This window comes from Pan paniscus, chromosome X, assembly GCF_029289425.2.
Source record: "Pan paniscus chromosome X, NHGRI_mPanPan1-v2.0_pri, whole genome shotgun sequence".
Classification (NCBI taxonomy): domain Eukaryota; kingdom Metazoa; phylum Chordata; class Mammalia; order Primates; family Hominidae; genus Pan; species Pan paniscus.
This window is the reverse complement of record NC_073272.2, coordinates 120,351,340-120,369,278: the sequence shown is the minus strand read 5'-3', so window position 1 is coordinate 120,369,278 and position 17,939 is coordinate 120,351,340.

Here is a 17,939-nt window from a genome sequence, read left to right as displayed (position 1 = left end):
CCAAGCGAGTTAAAGAAATGCCACACTTTGAGACGAATTAAGAGTCCTTTATTAAGCTGGTGGCCAACGAGATGGCTAACGCTCAGAATTCTCTTGGCCACGAGAAAGGGGCTTGATTAACTTTTATACCTAGGTTTAGGAAGGGGAGGGGGACTCAAATGCAATAATTCTACAGAAGTAAAAACATGCAAGAATCAAAAGAAGCAAAATGGTTACAGAGAGATAAACAATTTAAAAGACAAATGGTTACAAAAAGAGCAATGGTACCAGGTGCAAGGTTTTAAATCTTTCATTATAATTAGATATAGGGTCTATACCGGACATGAACTCAAGGTTTTACGTTGTTATCTCCTGGAGAAAAATCCTGGGAACTTCATATATTGTTGGTGCTAGTATCTTATCAGTTAATTGGGCTCCTTTGAAATGCTGAGGATCTGTTTACACAGGCCAACTCCTTACAGAAGGGGGTTGGGTAAGGAGCCCTTTGTGTCTTGTAAATTAAGGGGTCAATTGGAGTTTGTCTGGCTTTCTCAGCTAGAGAGAGCCTTATTTACATGAGAAGCAAGGCTAGGTGATTAAAGAGACAAGCAGGATAAAACTCAAAGTAACGAGTTAGAGTAAAAACAAGGTTAGGCATTTCAGTAGGTCTCTAAGGACTTGCTTTATGAATCCGGGTGCTCCTGTATTGGGTGCATATATATTTAGGATAGTTAGTTCTTCTTGTTGAATTGATCCCTTTACCATTATGTAATGGCCTTCTTTGTCTCTTTTGATCTTTGTTTGTTTAAAGTCTGTTTTATCAGAGACTAGGATTGCAACCCCTGCTTTTCTTTTTTTGTTTTCCATTTGCTTGGTAGATCTTCCTCCATCCCTTTATTTTGAGCCTATGTGTGTCTCTGCATGTGAGATGGGTCTCCTGAATACAGCACACTGATGGGTCTTGACTCTATCCAATTTGCCAGTCTGTGTCTTTTAATTGGAGCATTTAGCCCATTTACATTTAAGGTTAATATTGTTATGTGTGAATTTGATCCTGTCATGATGTTAGCTGGTTATTTTGCTCGTTAGTTGATGCAGTTTCTTCCTAGCCTCGATGGTCTTTGCAATTTGGCATGTTTTTGCACTGGCTGGTACCGGTTGTTCCTTTCCATGTTTAGTGCTTCTTTCAGGAGCTCTTGTAAGGCAGGCCTGGTGATGACAAAATCTCTCAGCATTTGCTTGTCTGTAAAGTATTTTATTTCTCCTTCACTTATGAAGCTTAGTTTGGCTGGATATGAAATTCTGGGTTGAAAATTCTTTTCTTTAAGAATGCTGAATATTGGCCCCCACTCTCTTCTGGCTTGTAGAGTTCCTGCCGAAAAATCCACTGTTAGTCTGATGGGCTTCCCTTTGTGGATAACCCAACCTTTCTCTCTGGCTGCCCTTAACATTTTTTCCTTCATTTCAACTTTGGTGAATCTGACAATTATGTGTCTTGGGTTGCTCTTCTCGAGGAGTATCTTTGTGGCGTTCTCTGTATTTCCTGAATTTTAATATTGGCCTACCTTACGAGGTTGGGGGCGTTCTCCTGGATAATATCCTGCAGGGTGTTTTCCAACTTGGTTCCATTCTCCCCGTCACTTTCAGGTACACCAATCAGACGTAGATTTGGTCTTTTCACATAGTCTCATATTTCTTGGAGGCTTTGTTCGTTTCTTTTTGCTCTTTTTTCTCTAAACTTCTCTTCTCGCTTCATTTCATTCATTTGATCTTCAATCACTGATACCCTTTCTTCCAGTTGATCGAATCAGCTACTGAAGCTTGTGCATGTGTCACGTAGTTCTTGTGCCATGGTTTTCAGCTCCATCAGGTCATTTAAGGTCTTCTCTATGCTGTTTATTCTAGTTACCCATTTGTCTAATCTTTTTTCAAGGTTTTTAGCTTCTTTGCAATGGGTTCGAACATCCTCCTTTAGCTTGGAGAAGTTTGTTATTACCGATCGTCTGAAGCCTTCTTCTCTCAACTCATCAAAGTCATCCTCCATCCAGCTTTGTTCCATTGCTGGCGAGGAGCTGTGTTCCTTTGGAAGGGAAGAGGCACTCTGATTTTTAGAATTTTCAGCTTTTCTGCTCTGTTTTTTCCCCATCTTTGTGGTTTTATCTACTTTTGGTCTTTGATGATGGTGACGTACAGATGGGGTTTTGGTGTGGATGTCCTTTCTGTTTGTTAGTTTTCCTTCTAACAGTCAGGACCCTCAGCTGCAGGTCTGTTGGAGTTTGCTGGAGGTCCACTCCAGACCCTGTTTGCCTGAGTATCACCAGCGGAGGCTGCAGAACAGCAAACATTACAGAACAGCAAATGTTACTGCCTGATCCTTCCTCTGGAAGCTTCATCTCAGAGGGGCACCCGGCTGTATGAGGTGTCAGTCAGCCCCTACTGGGAGATGTCTCCCCGTTAGACTACTCAAGGGTCAGGGACCCACTTGAGGAGGCAGTCTGTCTGTTCTCAGATCTCAAACTCCATGCTGGGAGAACCGTTACTCTCTTCAAAGCTGTCAGACAGGGACGTTTAAGTCTGCAGAAGTTTCTGCTGCCTTTTATTCAGCTATGCCCTGCCTCCAGAGGTGCAGTCTACAGAGGCAGGCAGGCCTCCTTGAGCTGCAGTGGGCTTCACCCAAGTCGAGCTTCCCAGCCACTTTGTTTACCTGCTCAAGCCTGAGCAATGGTGGACCTTCCTCCCCCAGCCTCACTGCCACCTTGCAGTTTGATCTCACACTGCCGTGCTAGCAGCGAGTGAGGCTCCATGGGCGTGGAACCCTCTGAGCCAGGCACAGAATATAATCTCCTGGTGTGCCGTTTGCTAAGACCGTTGGAAAAGTGCAATATTAGGGTGGGAGTGTCCCGATTTTCCAGGTATCATCTGTCATGGCTTCCCTTGGCTAGGAAAGGTAATTCCTTGACCCCTTGTGCTTCCTGGGTGAGGCGATGTCCCACCCTGCTTTGGCTCACACTCTATGGGCTGAACCCACTGTCTGATAAGCCCCAGTGAGATGAACCCAGTACCTCAGTTGGAAATGCAGAAATCACCTGTCTCCTGCATGGCTCACGCTGGGAGCTGTAGACTGGAGCTGTTCCTATTCAGCCATCTTGGAACTGGGTCCGTTGCTAGAACTTTAAACAAGCCATTGAGAAGGAACTAGAATAATCAGAGAAGGTTGTCTAAAAAAGATGGGTCTTTGGTTGGACCTGACAGCATTGACTAGACTCAATGTGCAGTGGGAATTGGGGAAGGGAGATTCCAGGAAGAAGGATGGAAATAGATATAACACCTTGATGAGTCTAGAAAAGTTTGCCTCGGAAAACAAAGGGCTCTAACTGCCTCTTAAACACAATTATCAATGTGGTCCCAGTCTTTTTTTGATGTCCACACTGGGGGAAAAGATAGCTAATAGCTAAGCATTTCTGCTCAGGTTAGGGGAAGGGCGTGAGGAGAGAACTATGATGAAAATGAATGCCTCTCTCCACATGTAGATCTGGCAGATTTCCCTCATACCAGGTCACAAGCTAGACTATATAAGGGTTATTGAAACCACTGTTTTCCCCTCAATCCAACATTATGGCTCTTACTGGATGACCATACTTAATCTCTCAACTATAAAAAGCAGGTAGCGCCTCCTCCATACTTATTAAATCAGTTAAGATTAAGTTTGGCTGCATTTAACCACAGAAAGTAATAACAACAACAGTCTCTTAAACAAAATGGAAGTTTCTTTTCTTTCTCATGAAAAGAAGTCTGGAGATAGATACAGAGTCCAGAATTGTTGTGGCACCTCCACAGCCATCAGTCATCAGAGGCCTAGGCTCTATCTTGCTCTTCCTTCTTAGCTTGTTGCCTCATCTTGTGGCTAACATGGCTATTCAAGCTTCAACCCCATTTCACCTATGATTAAGTACAAAGGAGTAGATGGACTTGCCCCTTCCCTTTAACAAAACTCGCTATGTATCCCACACAACACTTTCATCTTGTTGGCCAAAGTAAAAATAATAGTTAGAATTTCTATAGCATTTACTATGTGCTAGGCTCTGGTTTGAAAGCTTTACAAATATAAACTCATTTATTTTTCAGAGAAACTCAATACAACAGGTACAATTATTATATAATTTTACAGATGCAGAAACGAAGGCATAGAGAAGTAAATTTACAGCCAGTAAAGGATGAAGCAGAGATCTGAATGCAACCTACATAGCCTGATTCCAGAATATGTGTACCTAACCACAATGCTATACTGCCAAAACAAGCTAGACATCACCTAGCTTCACAGAGAACTAGTAGTCTTTTTACTGGATGGCAATTAACTCAGCAAAATATTGAAGGTCTTTATTGGGGAAGAAAGAGGAAACTGGTGTGAAAAAACAAAGTAGCCTCTGCCATACCTATGTCAAAGGTTCATCAAGACAGTGTTTCTGAGAGCACTGTGAAATACAGTAAAAAGCAGTATACGTGGGGGTGCGGTGGCTCACATCTGGAATCCCAGCACTTTGGGAGGCTGAGGTGGGTGGATCACGAGGTCAGGACTTCAAGACCAGCTTGGGCAACATGACAAAACCCTGTCTCTACTAAAAACACAAAAATTGGCCAGGTGCAGTGGCTCACGCCTGTAATCCCAGCACTTTGGGAGGCCGAGGAGGGTGGATCACAAGGTCAAGAGATCGAGATCACCCTGGCCAACATGGTGAAACCCCGTCTCTACTAAAAACACAAAAATTGGCCAGGCATGGTGGCTCACGCCTGTAATCCCAGCACTTTGGGAGGCCAAGGAGCGTGGATCATGAGGTCAAGAGATTGAGACCAACCTGGCCAACATGATGAAACCCCGTCTCTACTAAAAACACAAAAATTGGCCAGGCATGGTGGCTCACACCTGTAATCCCAGCACTTTGGGTGGCCAAGGAGGGTGGATCATGAGGTCAAGAGATGGAGACCATCCTGGCCAACATGGTGAAACCCTGTCTCAAAAAAAAAAAAAAAAAGCAGTATACATATAATGTTGGTAGAGCAAGTTGCTCTGTCAGTCCCCAGAAAAGTATTCGATAATCCTCTGGAAATTCTGGGACATTTTCTCCTGAATTGGGCTAGGGAAACTGTGCCAGATCAGGGTTGGGAGTGGCAAATGCTATTATTGTTTGGTCTCTCCAATATAAGAATGTAAGTGTGGTGTTTGGTAGGGATCCCTTGGAAAATCCCCTTCAAGAGGAATGCATGCCTTTCCAAACAAAAACCATGTTACAAGGAAACTCTCTCATCACCAGACTGTTTTCCCTAGAGTATTTAAAGTCTTAGATATAGAGCTAGCTGATGCAAGCCGACTGCATGATAGCAGCTCAAATTTATTTTACTTTTTTGGATTCAACCAACCACCAATTGAAAATATATATATTTTTTAATTTTCTAGTGGCCAAATTTTATTTATTTTTAATTTCTTTTCTTTTTGTATTTCTAAATTTATTTTCTATTTCAATAGGTTTTTAAGGAGCAAGTGGTGTTTGGTTACATGAATAAGTTCTTTAGTGGTTATTTCTGAGATTTTGGTGCACCCCTCACCTGAGCAGTGTAAACTATACCCAATGTGTAGTCTGTTATCCTTCACCCCCATCCCTCCCTTTCCCCCAAGTCCCCAAACTCCAATGTATCATTCTTATGCCTTTGTGTGTGGAAAATAGTGTGGAGATTCCTTAAAGAACTATCGGGGGAACCCACCTGCAATATTTCAACGTAGGTTCTTTCTATTTTCCCTAAGTGTCAGCTGGCTAAGAAATAAAGAGCAAGAGTACAAAGAGAGGAATTTTACAGCTGGGCCTCCGGGGATGACATCACATATCGGTAGGACCGTGATGCCCCTGAGCCACAAAACCAGCAGGTTTTTATTAAGGACTTCAAAAGGGGAGGGGGTCCAAGAACAGGGAGTAGGTCATAAAGATTACATGCTTCAAAGGGCAAAAAGATCAGAAGGCAAAGGGCAAAGCAAAGATCACAAGGCAAAGGGCAAAATTAGAATTAATGATGAGGGTCTATGTTCGGCTGTGCACGTATTGTCTTGATAAACATCTTAAACAACAGAAAACAGGGTTCGAGAGCAGAGAATTGGTCTGACCTCAAATTCACCAGGGTGGGGTTTTTTTTCCCTACCCTACTAAGCCTGAGGGTACTGCAGGAGACCAGGGCAAATTTCAGTCCTTATCTCAACCACATAAGACAGACACTCCCAGAGCAGCCGTTTATAGATGCCCCCTCCCCCGCCAGGAATGCATTCCTTTCTCAGTATCTTAATTATTAATATTCCTTGCTAGGAAAAGAATTCAGTATCTTCCCTACTTGCACGTCCGTTTATAGGCTCTCTGCAAGAAGAAAAATATGGCTCTATTCTGCCCGACCCCACAGGCAGTCAGACCTTATGGTTGTCTTCCCTTGTTTCCTGAAAATCGCTGTTATTCTGTTTTTTTTCAAGGTGCACTGATTTCATATTGTTCAAACACACATGTTTTACAATCAATTTGTACAATAGTGGTCCTGAGGTGACGTACATTCTCAGCTTACGAAGATAACGGGATTAAGAGATTAAAGTAAAGACAGGTATAAGAAATTGTAAGAGTATTATTTGGGAACTGATAAATGTCCATGAAATCTTCACAACTTATGTTCAGAGATTGCAGTAAAGACAGGTGTAAGAAACTATAAAAGTTTTAATTTGGGGAACTGATAGGTGTCCATATTAAAATGAAATCTTCACAATTTATGTTCCTCTGCCATGGCTCCAGCCGGTCCCTCCGTTCGGGGTCCCTGACTTCCTGCAACAAAAAACTAAAAGTAGATCTACCATTTGATCCAGCAATCCCATGACTAGGTATCTACCCAGAGGAAAAGAAGTCATTATATGAAAAAAATACTTGCACACACATGTTTTTAGCAGCACAATTTTCAATTGCAAAAATATGCAACCAGCCCAAATGCCCATCGATCAATGAGTGGACAAAGAAAATGTCATGGTTGGGCACAGTGGCTCACACCTGTAATCCCAGCATTTCGGGAGGCCAAGGCTGGTGGATCATGAGGTCAGGAGTTCGAGACCAGCCTAACCAACATGGTGAAACCCTGTCTCTACTAAAAATACAAAAATTAGCCAAGCATGGTGGCACATGCCTGTAATCCCAGCTACTCAGGAGGCTGAGGCAGGAGAACCACTTGAATCCAGGAGGTGGAGGTTGCAGTGAGCCGAGATCATGCCACTGCACTCCAGCCTGGGCAACAGAGTGAGACTCCATCAAAAAAAAAAGAAAGGAAAGGAAAGGAAAGCAAAAGGAAAGGAAAGGAAAGGGAAAGAAAAGAAAAGAAAAGAGAGAAAAGAAAAGAAAGAAAAGAAAAGAAGAAAATGTGGTATATAGATATATCAAGTAATACTACTCAGTCATAAAAAGGAATGAAATAATGGCACTCACAGCAACCTGAATGGAATTGAAAACTATTATTCTAAGTGAAGTAACTCAGAAATGGAAAACCAAACATCATATGTTTTCACTTCTAAGTGGGAGCTAAGCAGCTAAATGAATTTAGATACAGTATCAGTGAGGGTTCTCCAAATCAACAGAACCAACAGGATATATGTATATGTACATTAAGAGATTTATTTTAAGGAATTGGCTCACACAACTGTGGAGGCTGGCAGGTCCAAAATCTACAGGGAAGGCCTGCAGAATTTCTATGTCACAGTCCTGAAGCTGAATGCCTTCCTCTTGAGGAAACCTCTGTTTCTGCTCATAAGACACTGAACTGATTGGATGAGGCCAGCCCACACTGTGGGGGGTAATCGGCTTTATTTGAAGTCAAGTGATTATAGCCATTAATCACAGCTACAAAACAACTTCACAGCAACATGTAAACTGGTATTTGACCAAACAGCTGAACAAATACCAAGTTGACACATAAAATTGACCATCACAGGTACCAATGCTATGTGCAAAAGAAAACTGTCTAGTCAGTTTTCAGCAATTTGTCTTTTAGAGAATTAATTTTGCATGAGGTGCCTAGTCCCTGAATACCTCGGCAGCCCTGCCCCTAAAATACCTGGTCATGCCCTCCATACAATCAGTCCTCCAGGCTACTGCTGTTGGGCTACTCCCAGACCACGCCTATTTGGTCTATAATAGCAGTTGTGGGGAAGATTGGGCAGAAGCTGAACTTTCTCTAGGACTACCTAAGACAAACCCAACCCAACCAGTTCTATTGCTCCTGAATCTGCTAAAACATACTGATAAGAAATGCTGTCGACTTTATAGACAGAGAAGAAAGATCCAGCTCCTTCTCCTCTACCAAACTGCCCTAAACTTTGCCTGGAGTGGTGAGAAACCATAACCTTTAACATCCCTCTTTGCCTAGAGCGCCCCCCTTTCTTATCCACTACGTCTCTTGAGGAACTAGAAATGGCCTTAAAGCTTGTTTAGGTTTATATCCATAGTCCGGCAGTCTGCGTCTATGTAAAGATCTATTCATCTGGAGAAAGTACCTGCCTTACTCTCCTCAGAAACTAGAAAATTAATCTTTCAGCTAGTTTACAAATTTTCTTAGGAACACTTTCCTCCAAAGAAATTTATTCTAAAGCTGGGTGCGGTGGCTCATGCCTATAATCCCAACACTTTGGGTGGCTGAGGTGGGCGGATCGCTTCAGTCCAGGAGTTCAAGACCAGCTTGGGCAACATGATGAAACCCCATCTCTACTAAAAGTACAAAAATTAGCTGGATGTGGTGGCATGTGCCTGTGGTCCCAGCTACTCAGGAAGCAGAGGTGGGAGAATCACCTGAGCCTCGGAGGTGGAGGTTGCAATGAGCCAAGATTGTGCCACGGCACTCCAGCCTGGATGACAGAGCAAGACACTGTCTCAAAAAAAAAAAAAAAAAAAAAGAAAGAAAGAAAAGAAAGAAAGAAAAAGAAAAGAAAAGAAAAGAAATTTATTCTCAAACCTACTCTGTTTTTTTTAAATTTTTATTTTTTTATTTATTTATTCATTCATTTATTTATTTTTTGAGACGGAGTTTCACTTTTGTTGCCCAGGCTGGAGTGCAATGGCGTAATCTCAGCTCACTGCAACCTCTGCCTCCCAGGTTCAAGTGATTCTCCTGCCTCAGCCTCCCTAGTAGCTGGGATTACAGGCACCCACCGCCATGCCCAGCTAATTTTTTGTATTCTTTTTAGTAGAGATGGGGTTTCACTATGTTGGCCAGGCTGGTCTCGAACTCCTGACCTCAGATGATCCACCCGCCTCAGCCTCCCAAAGTGCTGGGATTACAGGCATGAGCCACTGTGCCCGGCTAAACCTACTCTGTTTAACAGATAAAGGCAAAGCTTTGTGATTTCAAATAGAAGTTTCTCCCCCAATCTCTCTTGGCTCCCCATTCATCATGCCCTCTTGGGGGGCCCCTAAGGGGAACCTCTGAGAACCCCTAGGGCTCTGCCAGAGCATAGTATAAAAAGCATGATGCAACAGAAAGAATTCTACATATATAACCAGACAGACAGATATATATATATATATATATATATATATACACACACACACACATATATCTATCTATCTATCTATATATATATGAAGCAGTACTATGTTGAAGTAAAACCTTAACTCTGGAAACTTTAACTCCCAGTCATGTTTACTATCCTTGGACAGGTACTTAACCTCTTTAGGCCTCTAAAACTGAAATGATAATACTTTCCTTAAATAATAATTGATAAGAGTATATATAACAGAGTACTTTTAAAGTTCTACAAAAGTTAGGTATTATTGACCACAAGGATACTTTGGAAATCAAGGCCATGTCTGTGGGTAATATGATATCCTTCAAGCTGGCCTCAATGGCTAAGGAATATTCTGTGGTTACAGCTTATAAACTAAGAGAGGAAGCTGCCCAGCTCAACCACTGCCTCCTGATGCATATGTCTAAAACAAAACTACATAAAGCTCAATAAGCCTGTCTGGGTTAGTTGATCCTCTGGTACTTTTTTTCCCATTTGAAGAAGCTGGTCAGCTGACAGGGGCTCAATAAGTTGGGGGGAAACATTACACAGAGTTAAACAGATGACTTTATGGTAGGATTTAACAGAAACTTTACATGAATAATGAATCTCTAAAAGAGCTTTGTAGTATGCAGCATCACAAACTTATTTAACCATAGAACACATTTTTAGTAGAATCACATTTTGTGGAACACCTACAGAGCAGAGTTTAGAAAATGCTGCTTCACAGAGAGGCACAGCAGAGGGCGATTTTATTATTACCATTTATTAGAATGTCCTACCATTTCTTCCTACCACTGGTCCTTAATCCTAAAAGATCCTGAGAGATCTCCAGAATGCTTCAAAGAGTATCACAGGAGAGCTTCACAAAGTATCATTTGATCTTTCCCCAGCTGAATTTTAATATCAGCAACAACAGTACTAGGCTTTAAATTAAACTAGACTTGAAATGTTTCCATTAAGAGCCAAGCAAATAAATGGAAATTCAGGAACCAAGAAGTAACCAAGAGGCTTCTTGGCAAAAGGCATCTTTTAGAATAACTACATTATGTTTCCTTCCAACAATAGTACCTGAGCTTGGCATGAACCTAGCCATGGAGCTTTTTTTGGAAACAAAGCCTTTGTCTACTACACATGTCATCTAGCTTTCTAAAGAATGCTTTGACAGATGCACACATATGTTCATTGCAGCACTATTCACAATAGCAAAGACATGGAATCAACCTAAATCCCCATCAATGGTAGACTGAATAAAGAAAATGTGGTACATATACAACATGGAATAATATGCAGTCATAGAAAAGAATGAGATCATGTCCTTTGCAGGGACATAGATAGAGCTGGAGGCCATTATCCCTAGCAAACTAATACAGGACCAGAAAACCAAATACCACATGTTCTCACTTATACGTGGCAGCAAATGATGAGAATACATGGACACATAGAGGTGAACAACACACACTTTGGCCTATCAGAGGGTGGAGGGCAGGAGGAGGGAGAAGATCAGGCAAAATAACTAATGGGTACTAGGCTTAATACCTGAGTGACAAAATAATCTGTACAGCAAACCTGTGTGACATGAGTTTACCTATGTAACAAACCTCCACAGTTACCCCTGAACTTAAAATAAAAGCTAAATTAAAAAAAAAAAAAGAATGCTAAACTCAGCCAAACAATCAGGGATTTTCAACTGGGCTATTATAGAAGTGTGTGGAACTTTTTCTTTTCAAATTATTTTGCACATTTAGACACACCAACACTCCAGCACCATACCTTACTTATGTGAAATTGTACAAATCCTATGAAGGGGTTACCCAGAATACTGAGCAACCCAAGCATGGAGGTGCACGGGTGTTTGTAGCATCCTGCAAGCAAATACCAAACATTTGTCAGTCCATCGAAATTTGTATCAGACTATCATCCCAACACATTCATGAAAATGATCACCAGAGGTCTTGTATCTGACAATTCTGTCTCTTAACTTGTAAAAAGGCACAATGATTACCCCATGGCAGCTATTTTACTGTCAATGATCCTCAAACTTGAATGTGTACCAGAATCACCAGGAGGCCTTTTTGCATACAAATTGCTATCCCATCCTCAGAGTTTCTGATCCAGTGTCTGCATGGTACTGGTACCAGCATGGTAATAAGCTTCTTCTCACCCTTGACAGAGATAGTCTGTGGACCGCACTTCATTACATTGTCATCTTAAACATTTCGATCAACTGCCACCAGATAAACACTGGTACCTAGGCTGATTTAGACCCAACACATAAGCTTTTTTTTAATGTGGAAAACTAAGAGAAGGGTTATAATACAATTCACCTGCAGGCTCATTTTCTAACAGTGATATAATTATTTCATTAGGAAAATATATTGTTAATTGATTAATAATTTATCAAGAAAGTAAAAAATTGTTTAGCCTTTTTAATTACATGTAACTCATTACTTAGTGTGAAAACTAAAAGAAATAGAAAGTTCTAAGTGCAAAGCAAATATCTTTGACTTTATTGAAATGTTACAATAAGCTATATTTATCTAAACACTTTCTTCTCTGGCTGTGGTTTTCTTCAAAAAAAATAATAAATGAACACTTTCTTTCCTTCCTCTCTTCTTTTCTCCTTCCCTTCCTCCCTTCCTTTATCTAAGAAAAGACATCTGAAAGAAGATCATTTTCTTTCTTATTTGCTTCCGGGATCTTTTCCGGGTATTTGGCCCTGCCATTTGAGACTCGAAACTGTCATTCCTTTATTATTTCATTCAACAAATATCTAGTGAAAATCAACAATGAGCCTGACACATCACTAGGTATTAGAGATGATGTAGTAATTGAGAAAGACAAAGTCCTTGCCTTCGTGAAGCTTACATTCCAGTGGGAGAGACATAGAAATAACAAAGCAATTACAAAATATGAAAGGAAGTACAGAGTAAAATAAGAGCATATAAAAGGGGCACATAACCGAGATTTGAAAGTGAGGGTAGATAGTTGGGGCAATCAAGTTTTTCCAAAGAAAGTGCCACCCGAAATGAATCCTGAACAATGAAGCAAAGCTGAGGGAACAACAGAAAGAACAGTACTTCTAAAGAATTCAAGTAATTTTAGTATAGCTGGAGTATACCATTTGGTGGCAGGGATGGGAAGTAGAACAGACAATGAGGAGGGAAAGGCAAGTGGCAATACTGAAAAGATGTGCACTGTTTTCTCAATACCTTCTGTTTCCGTGTGAGTATTATGGAAAAACACAAATCGGGGTGATCACTTGGTTCACAAAGATACCCCAGTAGCCCTGTCTGTGCTGCCTCTCCTCTCCCTTCTTTTGGTGAACTGCTGTTCCTCCTCTCCAGCCCTAAGCATGTGGTCAAAATCACAGCTACCATCCTTTTCACATGAGTTTACATCCATGGCCATAGTAATTGGCTGAGAAGTGAACACTTGCTCCAAAACTGGCCATGGATAGGACCCCACACGCCTGGCCATAGTGATTACTCTGGCGCTAGTCACATGACTCAAGACAAACCAATCAGAGCTCTTCTCCAGGTTTTCTTGGACTGGAGCTGGCAAGGAAGAACCCCTTGTTCTCTGGTCAAAGTGCCTTGAGGATGTGAGCTCGGAGCTAGCAGCAGCCATGTCTAGCACCATATGGAGAATCCTGCCTTCAACAGAAGAGAATGAAGCCAACACAGAGGGAAAAGCAAAGACAAGAAGAGAAGGTCCCGACAGTTTTTGAGCCTCTAGTTTTAGTCCCTAAGACCAACACCAAGGTTGCAGAGGTTACCTTGTACTTCCTGAGGCCCAGTTGTTCTGTGCTTTCTCCAAACCTGTGAGCTCAAGTAACCTTTCTATAAAGTGTCCAACTGGGTCTCTGTCAAATGCTTGTATGCACTCTACTTGGCATGTTCCTCTGAACTGCTATTCTCAAAATGGGTATGTAACAGCTGTAAATTATGTAGCTTATTTTTACCTTGCTCAAGGCTGTTTTTCCATTGCTTTGCCTCATTTCCTTACATCTTTACTCATTTTCTCTCTTCTGAAGATTCTGAAAACAGTAACCAAAACAGAATCAGGCTCACACAGGGCTGGAAAGGCCTCCTCACATCTGCCTTGTTTACTTATTGTCCTGATAGAAACCATTGCTCCATGGGGCCAATTAGCTATCTAAAGGTGAAGGAAAAAATGACTAAAGTGGACCTTTTCAGAGAAACTCTCCACACACTTATAGCCCCTGGCTTAAATCGCCTTAGCAAGTTTTGGAAAAAGGGAGGTCACAAAGTTAAGGACAAAACAGTGATGTCCAATCGAATCCACTGTTGACTTTTACCCAACATGGCAAAAACAGAATTTACTGTCTCTCCCCTAAATTAACTCTCTGTCCAGGCGACCTTATTTTTTACCTTATCATTCTCCTAGTCATCTAGACCTTGACATTGTGTGATTTATCTTTTATTTTCCTCTCTCTAACTGTAGCCAGTAAGATACTGACTCTTCCAAATTATTTTCTTTGAGATATGTTTCATATCTAATCTTTCCTCTCCATTCTCACTGCCTGAACCTATATTCTGAATCCATCACTTCCTCTATAACCAATCTCTCCTTTTTTATTTTAAAATATTTAATTAACAAAAATGATATATATTCAAGATGTGCAATGTGATGATTTGATATACATTTATATTGTATAATGATGATCACATTCAAATTAACACATCCATCACCCACACTATACATTAGATTCCCAGAACTTATTCATCTTATAACTGTAAGTTTGTACTTTTTTATCAGCATCTCTCCATCTCCCCCACCATCCGGCCCCTGACAACCACCATTCTACTTTCTGTTTCTATGAATTTGACTCTTTTAGATTCCAGATATAAGTGAAATCGTATATTATTTGTCTTTCTGTGACTGGCTTATTTCACTTAGCATAATGTCTTCCAGTTCATCCATATTGTCACAAATGACAACATTTCCTTCTTTTTATGCCTGAATAGTATTCCATTTTGTGTGTGTGTGTGTGTGTGTGTACACACACATTTTATGTATTCATTCATTGTCTTTATCCATTCATTTATCAATGGACATTTAGGTTGATCCTATATCTTGACTATTGTGACTAATGCTGCAGTGAACATGGGGGTGCAGATATCTTTACGACATACTGATTTTATTTTTAGGGGACACATACTCAGAAGTAGAATTGCTGGATCACATGGTAGTTCTGTTTTTAATGTTTTGAGGAACCTCTATACTGCTTTTCATAATGGCTGTATTAATTTCTATTCCTACCAACAGTGTGCAAGCATTCCCTTTTCTCCACATCCTTGCCAACGCTATTATCTCTTGTCTTTTTGATAATAGCCATCGTAACAGGTGTGAGGTAATATTGCAGTTTCAATTTGCATTTTCCTGATGATTCATGATGTTGTGCATCTTTTCATATGCCTGTTTGCTATTTATGTGCATGACCAATATTTTATATGTTTGTCTGATGTTACTTCCTCACATCCACATCCCCAGCCCAGTGAAGGACCAAGGATAGGCTCCTGACCCAAGGGCCACCAATCTACATTCTGGCCAGTGATCTAAAACAGAACCAGGTATAAAAATATAAACTAGGGCAATCAGATTCTCTCTCAGGAATTTGCCCTAAAAATATGAGGTGGGGGGGAAGAGAGAGAAAGAGAGAGAGAAAGAAACAGGGAGGAAGGGAGAGAGAGAAAGGGAGAGAAATGAAAGAAGTAGGAGCTGAAGCTGAAAGAATACCTAGAGAGGAATATGAAAAAGTCAGAAATATAAGGGAAAAGATAGAAACCTGAAGGCTTGATAGGCCATGCAAACCAAAATTATAAGGGAGCAGGAAAAACAAATTAAATAGGAATTAGGAACTATCCAAAAGCTAACCTGAGCAGAGGAAAACACTTAAGGCAGTCAGTAGTGAGGGGGAAATAGAGCTGAGCCATTTTAATGACAGAACTCTAGGGTGAAAAGTCTTAGAACCCTGCTGAGGTCCCTGAAGCTGCCATGAAGCCAAGTACAATTCCCATGAGGTCCCACTGCACTCTGGTTTCTGACTTTGCTTCCCCTGAAACCTTTCTTTCTTACTGCTCTTTAACAATACCCCACCACCCCTTTACTTGAGATGACTCGAAAGTGTCTCTATCACTTGCAAACAAAAGAGCCTAATAAAAACAGTTCAAATCAAATATCTGGCTTCTGAGATGTTCATTACCTGGCCTCACCATGCCTTTACAGTCTTCCAGTCCCACAACCCCTCAATGAGAACATCCCACTTCAGAATATCAACTTTGCTAAACCATCACTGCCTATTCTCTGTGTATATATACGGCAGTCAGTTTCTGTCTCCATACCTTTGCTGGCACTTCTGCCACATATCCCCTTACTTGTCTTCACCCCACCAAGTTCTAGTCACCCTTTAAGCCCTGCATCCTCTTGGAAGACTTTCCTAGCTTTGCCATCCTGACATTACTTCTCCCTGCTCTTCCCCTCGAATCCCTATAGACTAAATTACACAATCTAGCATCTCATTCTGTGCAATCTGCCATCTCATTCTACGCTGTCTTGTTTTTCTCTATTTATGCCAGGTTTTCTATCTCCTCAACTGGTTCTTGAACTCATGAAGAGCAGGAATATATTTCATATTGTTTTCAAGTACCCCACTGTATCATTATTATTATTCATATTATTATTAACAAATGTTATCAAATATTTGTTGTTTGAGTGGTATCAACATGGAGCACAAACAATCCAACAGGCATATCATAGAACCTCATTACTGCAAAACAATCATTAATGAGAAAACTACACTAATAGGGCCCATGCTGAGTGTGGTCATTGAGGTGCTATCCTAAGAGAAGGGCTGAGCTCAAGGGAAGGCTCCCCTCAGACCCATGGGCCCTGTGAAAGAACCACTTTTTATTTCCTCCAGCAGGGGAGAGAGAAAAGGAAAGGCCTGAGACCTGGGAATGTCAACTAACTGCTTGATATCATGAGAGAACTTACAGCCTACTCTAGGAAAAGCATACAATCCTGACCTCAGCCTTCTTTGGAAACAAGTACCTCAAGGCATAAGCCAGGGAAATGTCAATCTTTCTCCCTTCATCCTGGCAGCTTAGGTTCTGGTTGCCCCTCCTGGGGGAAATGCTCTGGCCCCTCCTCTGAGAACGGCTCTCTTTCTAGGCCAAACCCAAGTCACCTTTGAGAAAAGGCACCATTCAATGTGGGACTTTTAAATATCAAGAGATGCCAAACAGTGCAGAAATCAAGAACTTTCCCTTAGTCAGAGCACTTCCATGCAAGAGGAAAATATGGCTCTACCCAGTGTCATTTCCAAAATTGATAAGGGACCCATACATACATCAGCAGTGCTATTTTGACACTCCATTATGAGTCATAAAATTTCTATTCAACACCCACTTCCTGAGCCCAGGGTATTATTTATTCCAAGGAATTGGTAAGAGGTCTCAACTAAGTGCAGGTTAATCTGCTTCTGAAAATCACAGTTAAGAAAAGGGCAAGTTTCTTGTCATCCTCAGAAACTAATATGCAAAAAATAAATCTGACTAAGAACATGTGGGTGGGAAGGTACACGGGAAAGAGGATTTAAGAAAAACTTCACCCATCTTACCCACTCAAAAGCTATTGCTATGCTGCGCCTTTCTTTCTTGGTTTCCTGTTTTTGCTTACAGCAGATAAAACTTGATGGCAATGATCTTAATCTTCTCTGTCAGCCTTCCAAGCTCATGATGGGGAGGGGAAGGGCAGAGATTGTTCCTGTCTTCAGGCGGGAAACCAAAGTTCAAGAAAATGGACTCCAGCAGCAGATGGAAAACGCAGATAGTTCCCAGAGGCTGCTGTGCATACATCTGGAATACCTCCAGATCTGGGACAGAGAAGGAATGCTAATAAGAAATCTAGTTGAAATGAGAACACATGGACACAGGGAGGGAAACAACACACAATGGGGCCTGTCGCGGGAGAGCAGGGTGAGGAGAGCATCAGGAAAAATAGCTAATACATATGGGGCTTAATACCTAGGTGACAGGTTGATAGGTGCAGCAAACCACCAGGGCACATATACACCTATGTAACAAACCTGCACATCCTGCACATGTACCCTGGCACTTAAAATAAAATCAAAAAGAAAAAAGATATGTAACTAACCTGCACATTGTGCACATGTACCCTAAAACTTAAAGTATAATAATAATAAAATAAAATTTTAAAAAAAAGAAATCTAATTGAATATCCGAGAGTGTTCCCTGACCTCATGAATCTGTAGATGAAAGATGCCAATAAACTTAAAGGGGATTTTTCATTTACTTGGCTGGCCAAGGGTTTGAAATTCTAATATTAAGAATTCAGTCATTTCATTTATCCT